Source organism: Elephas maximus, chromosome 6, assembly GCF_024166365.1.
Source record: "Elephas maximus indicus isolate mEleMax1 chromosome 6, mEleMax1 primary haplotype, whole genome shotgun sequence".
NCBI lineage: Eukaryota > Metazoa > Chordata > Mammalia > Proboscidea > Elephantidae > Elephas > Elephas maximus.
Window position 1 is genome coordinate 127,879,105 of NC_064824.1, and position 9,049 is coordinate 127,888,153.

Consider the following 9,049-nt stretch of genomic DNA (forward strand, 5'->3'; position numbering starts at 1 on the left):
GCATGGTTTCTGCTGAGTAGTCTGAACTTATTGATTCTCCCTTGAAGGAAACCTTTCTTTTTTCCCTGGCTGCTTTTAAAATTTTCTGTTTATCTTTGGTTTTGGTGAGTTTGATGATAATATGTCTTGGTGTTTTTCTTTTTGGATCAATCTTAAATGGGGTTCAATGAGCATCTTGGATAGATATCCTTTCGTCTTTCATGATGTCAGGGAAGTTTTCTGTCAGGAGTTCTTCAACTATTTTCTCTGTGTTTTCTGTCCCCCCTCCCTGTTCTGGGACTCCAATCACACGCAAGTTATCCTTCTTGATAGAGTCCCACATGATTCTTAGGGTTTCTTCATTTTTTTTAATTTTTTTATCTGATTTTTTTCAGCTATGTTGGTGTTGATTCCCTGGTCCTCCAGATGTGCCAGTCTACATTCTAATTGCTCGAGTCTGCTCCTCTGACTTCCTATTGCATTGTCTAATTCTGTAATTTTATTGTTAATCTTTTGGATTTCTGAATGCTGTCTCTCTATGGATTCTTGCAACTTATTAATTTTTCCACTATGTTCTTGAATAATCTTTTTGAGTTCTTCAACAGTTTTATCATTGTGTTCCTTGGCTTTTTCTGCAGTTTGCCTTATTTCGTTTGTGATGTCTTGAAGCATTCTGTAAATTAGTTTTTTATATTCTGTATCTGATAATCCCAGGATTGTATCTTCATTTGGGAAAGATTTTGATTCTTTTGTTTGGGGGGTTGGAGAAGGTGTCATGTTCTGCTTCTTTATGTGGTTTGATATGGACTGCTGTCTCCGAGCCATCACTGGGAAACTAGTTTTTCCAGAAAATCCACTAAAAAAAAAAATGCAGTCAGATCCCTATCAGAGTTCTCCCTCTGGCTCAGGCTATGCGGATGTTAATGAAACCACCTGACTGGTACCCTGGCTCCAGGCTCTGAAAACAATCGCTGTCTCCCGGTATTTGTTCGTTCTCCGTCTCTAAATCTGTGTTTGTTGTTCAGGGTTCGTAGATTGTTATGTCTGTGATCGATTCACTTGTTTTTCTGAGTCTTTGTTGCAAGAGGGATCCGCGGTAGCGTCCACCTAGTTCGCCATCTTGGCCCCGCCTCCCTATTATTATTTTTTATGGAAGAATTGCTTTGTGGATAGACCCAAATGAAGCAAAGCATTGAGTTTATGCTGCAATAGGCTAAAAAGAGAACGTAAGAAGGCCCAAATTAGGTCATCATCAGCAAGACAAGATGAAGTTAACTAGGCTAGGTCAGAGCTGGTGGAGATCTCAGGAAGGGATATGACTTTGAATGAAAGCCAATGTGCTAGGACTTAAGAGGACTGGATAGTGATAAAACACACCTCTTTTACATATGAAGAGTTTTATTTAATCTGCACAAAAATTCTACAATGTAGGAATTACCATCTGTATTTTACAGACAAGTAAACTGAGGCTCAAAGTGTTTGAATAATTTGTCCAAGCTCATACTGCTTGAAGTGTCAAGATGAAGCTACAAAAGTAAGCAGACATGACTCCATTATGCTGTTACTTTTTTTTTTTTTAAATAGAGTGTGTATGTGTGTGTGTTTAACGGGATAGCTCATGCTATCTATGGACATTGCCAGACGCTATCTGTAGGTTCATGCCTATCTTTTCAACATTGAACACGTGTGAAAAAATAAAGTGGGCTCTCAATATATCCTTTCATCTCTTCCCCTAGCCCTCCTTTCTTTCCTCCATCTTTTCTTTCCTCGTTACTTCCTTTTTCTCTCTTTTCCATTTTCTAGGGTTGCAGTTCACTGACAAGTCAAGGAGAAGCATTTAGAGCAACACTAATGATTCTGGCTACTAACTGGGCATCTGATCTTCTGGGCTCTCCTCCCAGCTCTCCCTCTATGTGATTTTAAACTTGATTGAGTTCCTGTTTACCGAACTGTAAAATACAGGTAATACATTCCTACCTCATGGGGACTGAGAAAGAATACTGTTATGTATGGTGCTTTATGATCCTTAGACAAAAGGTATAATCAGTGACAACTTCATTGCACTGAAAGCATTTTCAAACTCATCTTGTCCTCTTCATTCTCTCATCAGTACTGTCTTAGGGTTTAAAGTATAAGGTTACCTCTTTCCTGGAGATGCATAGAATTTCAAGAAGCTTACTAATCTTATGTAAACTGGTGAGAGCCATAGTTTCCTTCTAACATAAGGAGAGCATAATTTCTAACAAAATTTTGTTGTCTAACATTAGCATAAATGGTCTGAGTTCTCAAAAAAATTATTCTTGATTATTCACAAATTGTAAAAATTAGCCATAACCACAGAAGATGGAAATCCCAAACTCCAATCCCAAAAAAGCTATTGATTTAAAAAAAATCGTGGGCCATGTCAGTTAATCTCACAGAATAAAAATGCATCATGATCAAGTAAATGTATCTATTACTTTCAAATATACTTGAGCTGTCTCTTTGATTTGAATAATAAACTAGAAATAAAATGAATCAAGAGAAAAAGCTGGGTGCTGAAGCCAGATAGGGCACTTTTTAGAAGGGAAATGAATGCATGATGGCTTTGCCAATGTGCTGACTTCTGTCATTCCCATGTTCAGTGACAGGCACCATATGAATGATTCCACTCTGTTGATTCTGGAGAGCACCAGAATGAACAGATTGTCAGAGCTGCAATTCGGCTGGTGCACTACTATAGTTCACCATAGTGTCAGCAAGGAGTATGAAGAACAGTGTACTTGTTTATTCTTGAAAATGCATTTGCTTGCCAGAAATTTCATTTTAGCAGTGGTTTAGCTAGGAAATGTGAACATCGATGACTATAATAATTTTTTATCCTGTCTTTGTCAAAGTAGGCTGCAGGCTAGGAATGAGCTTTTTTTTTTTTTTTTTTAAAAAAAAAATATGATTTGGAACAAGTTTCCCATTGAGGGAAAAAATAAATGTGAATACTAAACTATTCTTTCAACTCTCTATTTCCTTATCACACCAATTAGCTTATCACACCAAACCCCTGTACTTTGGGATGTTAATTTCCACAATACTCCTGATGACGGAGGCTTGAAGCCTGGTAATTATTATTAGGTCATTCTCTTTGTCACACATAACATATCCATTTTTGAGTAGCATGGATTCTACGTTTACTGCATTAATCAAATCCATCTCTTCTCCACAACCTCTACCCTATCACGAACTGTACTATTATCATATTCTCTTAATTGATCTCCTGTTCCATTCTTTCTCCTTGCTAAAGCGTTCTATTCATCCTGTTAGATTATCTTTATAAAAAATTGCTCTAACTGATAACAGTTAAGAGTTCCCAATTCTATGCCTAATGAAGAGGAATATCTTTAATATGGAACTTAAATCCCTCTTCAATCCAGCTTCAACTAATTCCCAAGTTTGTCTTTAGTTCATGTACCTTATACTGCCATAAAAAAAAAAGCCATAAAGTATGTTAATTTAACTCCTCCGTATAACTCCTTCTTTAATGTTCTTCTGCAACATTCAAGCTCTTTCCTACTTTTCGAATATTAACTCCATCAAAGTCCAAGTCTTATGGCATCTCCATTTAATGATGACATATTGAACGTCTGCTGTGTTCCAGGTTCTGTTTGTGCTGCTCCAACATAGTGCTTTGTTTATTTCTCCCACTGAAATAATCTCTTTCTTCTTTAAATTCCCATGTCACACTAGCTGCACATTTCTATACTTTATGATGTATTTATAGTTATAGGAACCACATTGCCTTTGATGGAATGTCAACTTCCTGAGAAAGCCAGTTAGGGTTTCTATTCTTCATAAAGCCTAAGGACCACCCAACACACAGTGAGTGCTTCACAAATATTCCTGAATAAAAAGAAAAAGAAGCACAACATAGTCTGTAAGACATAGCAATTCTAGAGAAAATATCTGAAGCCTCAAGTTGTAAAATTATGAATTTAGGTGGTTTTCTGTATTTGAGTAGTCAACATTGGTATGATGTTGAACAGGCTTCCGTGGAACTTCCAGACTAAAGACAGACTAGGAAGAAAGGCCTGACACTCTACTGAAAATCAGCCAATGAAAACCTTATAGATGACATTGGTCTGATCAGCAACTGATTTGGCAGCATTTTTTTCCATTGCACATGGTATCACCATGAGTTGGGGGCCATCTCCATGGTATTTTGACATGTAGTGTTGAGAATGGAGAAAGTTTATTCAGTTTCCCTAAAGCTATAGTTAATTTGACACAGTTATGTGTGAACACATACACCTCAATATACATACAAAATGTAAATCAAGGTGACATTTCAGAAGACTTTGCTGCAAATTTGTACTTGAATAGGTTAAGAGATGAGAAGTTTCTCACTCAGTTTTTGTCTATTTAGTTTTTTTACGTAAACCATATTTTAATGCATGTGTACATTTCTTTTTTAGTGATACAGGTAATAAGTGTCTCCTCACCTAGACATGGGATTTAATAGGAGTCAGTATCTCTGCTGAAAACTGAAGACTTTCTTCAAATAATGTGGACTTAAATCTTGAGACTGCTCTAGAGCATTGCTACTCAAAGTGCAGTCCTTGATGCTAAGAGCTTTCATCGGCTGGCATCTAACATTGCTTGTTAGAAACCCAAATGCTTGGGCCCCACCCCTGACCCACAGGATTGGACTCCCTCTGGATAGAGCCTAGAGACCTGCATTGTAGACAATTCTCCAGGTGATTCTGATAGATACCAAAATTTGAGAAGCAGGCTCTGTTGTTTTTGTTTAGAACTGCTCCATAGGGTTTCCAAGGCTGTGACCTTTCAGAAGCAGATCCTTAAACTTGTCTTCTGAGACACCTCTGGATGGGTTCGAATGGCCAACCTTTCAGCTAGTAGTCAAGTACTTAACCATTTGTGCAACCCAGGGACTCTTTAAGTCGGCTGTAGAGAGTTAAAAGTTGGAAGTCTATTGCAATGAGCAAAATTAAATATATGAATTAAGAAAGGCTGCTTAATGCACCCTCCAATCAAGATTTATCAGAATTCTAGGCAAAAAGGAATAAAGTGTTCTTTTATACAAATAGGATTCAAGGACAACACATGCATTGCTTAGGATGTAGTCTCACAAAACCAGTTGATGTCATTTTGCTGGAAGAAATATGGAAACTGTATGGGGCAGGATGTTGCCAGTCAGAAGAAAATCGCAAAACTCTGCAATTCCCCTTTAGCACCCTACTGTTCACCCTACACATGATTCAATAAAACCAAGACAAGTTAAGAACATGATATCTAAGCTGCTCCACAGGTTGCATAAAGAAGGTTAAGAAATAACTAGCCATAAGCTTACGTAGTAACCCCAGGATAATCCCGTTGTCGTGAAGACATCTTTCCTTGTCTGCCTTCTCCTATTAGTTTTCCATTGTAAGTCTCTGTTTCAGACATTTGAAGAAAATCTTACTATTGATAATATTTAAATTAGATTTTCCCTATTGTAGGGACTGGTTGTATGTTCTGAGGTATGAAATTTCTTTATGCAAAAACTTCTTTATTCCTGACAGCAGACCCTGTTAGACTTGGAAAACCTTCTTAGTGTCCCTCCTGACAACTTGTCCTCAGATTCACACTTCACACTCAGAGATTTGAGGAATTGAAGAGAATTTACCCAACATTAATGAGTTCGGTACTAAATTCTAGCATCAGTAGAGGAGGGCGACATAGGAAATAGAGAGATGGAATATAATAAAATGAAAAAATAGGAAAACCAAAATAATCAAAACAATAAGTATTCAGCAATCTAAAGAAAAAAAGCAATTTGTAAACTGTGTACATATATCAGTATACATATTATACATTTCTCAAGATAGAATCTGCCAATATTTGATTTCCTTCTTTTTCTTCAAAAAAAAAAAAAAAAACTTATGCATGTGTGTGTGAAATCATATATAAAATCAACTAAAAAGGATTTAGGATGGAATAAAAGCAATTTGATGTAAATAAAAAGAAACATCAATCCACCAGCCAATATTTGTGATCTGTCTAGATTTTATTTTATTTGTGTTATCCTGTATATTCGAAAATCCCTAGATCGATACACTTCTGTCCAGAGAAAATTTTGATTATTCTGAGAGGCGACTATATGACTGCTATTAGCAAAGGCAATTTATGTAGCTTTGCTATACCGATGTTATTTGTTTGGGCTGAGTTTTTGTCTAGATTTCAGGTCCTAATTTTCCTTTGGTCAAGTTTGTAGTTTGCTCTATTTATTTCTAAATCTCAGGTGAACCTGAATTCCCATTACGAATCATGTAGGCTGTGGAACAGAGAGAAAAAGAAATTAGTGGCTCAATGTCCTGTAACAGCAATGCCCAGAGGCTGAAGGAGATGAGCAGATTTTCATAATTCTCAGGAAACCAACAAAAATTCTCACTAATAGTACACTTAGTATGTATGTATAGGTTAGTATTGGCCGGGTGAGTCATACAAAACCCCACTCAGCTATTGAAATTTTTATATTTCTCAGGTCATTGTGGATAATGGCAAGAGTAGTTTTGAGCTCTTTAGCTGGAAAAGTAGTAATTCTAAAAAGAGGTAATGGATATTTTAATCACTTGGACTTCTACAGCTAAGTATGACAAGTTCATCCTTTGCTGTGCAAAGACCATATATGCAGTCCTAATGACACATAAGTGACTTTGCTTTCTGTTTTGCACAACTTTCCACGGCAGTGTTTTGCAGGAATTTTTTTTTTTTTTGAGTAGTCACAAAACATCACATCAGAATTTATCTTTCTTAAAGAAAACAGTAATTTACCCTTAATTCAAACATTCACCACTGAGCTGAAATATTATGTTCTTTGAATTCAGGCTTTAATTAGTTGAGAATGTTTACAGACTTCATGCCAGGTAGGTTATTATCCCCTTAACTAAAACTGACCAGAAAGATGCTGCTAGGGACCAGTCTGAGCACATCAAGCCCCTTACGGAGGATGCAAAATCACTTTCAAATGAGTGCTTTTGTCTTAATACAAGAGCTGATAGAGAAGGCAAAAATATATAATTACAAGTGACAATTATGAAAATGTTTATAAGATCTCTGTAGGATTATATCAACACAAGAGACTTAAGGATTAAACCCATTGCCGTCGAGTCAATTCGGACTCATAGAAACCCTATAGGACAGAGTAGAAATGCCCCATACAGTTTCCAAGGAGTGCCTGGTGGATTTGAACTGCTGACCTCTTGGTTAGCAGCTATAGCTCTTAACGACTACGCCACCAGGGTTTCCTGATTTAAGGATTACACGGTATTTTCAGTGAAGTGATGTTGGTTGATGATTTTGCATTGCTTTAGTTTGAATACATGTAGTTACAGTGTTTCCAGAATTAGGTAATTAAAAAAGGTGGTGCAGGTTGGAGTTTCAAATCCACCCAGAGGCACCTCAGAAGAAAGGCCTGGTGATCTACTTTGGAAAAAGCAGCCATCAAAAACCCTGTGGAGCACAGTTCTGCTCTGACACACATGGCGTCACCGTGAATGGGAATCTACTCAGTTACAACTGGTAAAGAATGTTAGAGTTTAAATGGCACTCTTAAACATTCCAACATCTAATTTCAAAGAGCACAATTAAATCCTTAGACTGTGGTCCATAAAACGGGTGGGCGTAGTAGGAGGAGAACTAGGCCAGGGAGCAGCAATGTCAAATTGGTGATGGCACTTTTAAACTGTATGCAAATTCTTGACATTCCTCCCATTGAGATGTGGAGTTTATGTCCCCTCATCTTGAATCTTAGCTGATCTTGTTGTCATTGTTATCGTGTGCTGTCAAGTTGATTCTGACTCATAGCGACCCTATAGGACACTGTAGAACCGGCCCGTAGGGTTTACAAGGAGCAGCTGGTGGACTCCAACTGCTGACCTTTTGGTTAGCAGCCTGAGCTCTTAACCACCTTGCCATCAGGGCTCCTAGCTGGTCTTAGTGACTTGGTTTTAACCACTAGAGTTTAGCAGATGTGATGCTGTACAGCATTCAAAGCTAGTCAGAAAAGACCAGACAGCTTTCACCTGGTTCTCCTGCAGCCACAAAAGAGATCCAAGTACCTTCATCTCCCGTGCTGCAAAAGACTGAACTAACTGCTACATGAAACAGTATGCATAAATCTCTAAGAACTAATGCTAAGTGAAAGAAGCCAGGCACAATTGGCTCATACTGTATGTTTGATTCTATTTGTATGATATTCTAGAAAAGCCAAAACTACGGAGGCAGAAATCAGATCTCAGGTAGCCCATGCAGGAGTCACATGGTAGGGACGAACTACCAGGAGGCATGAGAAAACTCTTTGGGGTGATAGGAATACTTTATGGTTTGTTTGTGGTAATGGCAGTTACATCGCTCTATATATTTGTCAAAGTATACATCGCCTTAAAAAGGATAAATGCTATTTTATGTAGATTTTACCACAATAAACTGGAGTTTTTTTAATAGTTACATAAAAGATGAATTTGAGTCTTTCAGGGATGGTTAAGAAGAGTAAGACTACAGAGCCCATTGTTGGAGATTTATTTTTTATTGTCACGATTTTCAAGGGGTGTTCTTTACTGCTTTTCCCCTTGTCCTTTGTGGTTTGTATTTTTCCACAATTACTAAACTATTGCATTTGATGGCAGTACATTATTGTTCGGTTTTCTTGAGTATTTTCTTCTTTTAGAGAGCCTAATTACTGTTACTGTATTCCTTTTGAGAAGCTGTGTTGATCTGAAATGTTTTTACTTCTCCTCTTCCCCAAAGGAACCCTACTCATGTAAGAGATTTTTCTCACTAAGTCTGAGGTTTTGTGAATCATATTTACAGGCATTGATGAAATCTGTCGGTATGAAAAGAAGGAAATATTGAGTGCTTTTATAACTTGAATATCAATTTTGTAGTGTTCAGAACTGCTGCTTGGCTTCTCTATGTTGCATTTTTACATATTAATATTTCTTTAAAGCAGGGTACATCTAAATACTCTTATTATTCATCAATGTAACCAGCAGTCAAGTTGGAGGGAGTCTTAAGGCCATGTAGTCACTGGCCTTTTAAA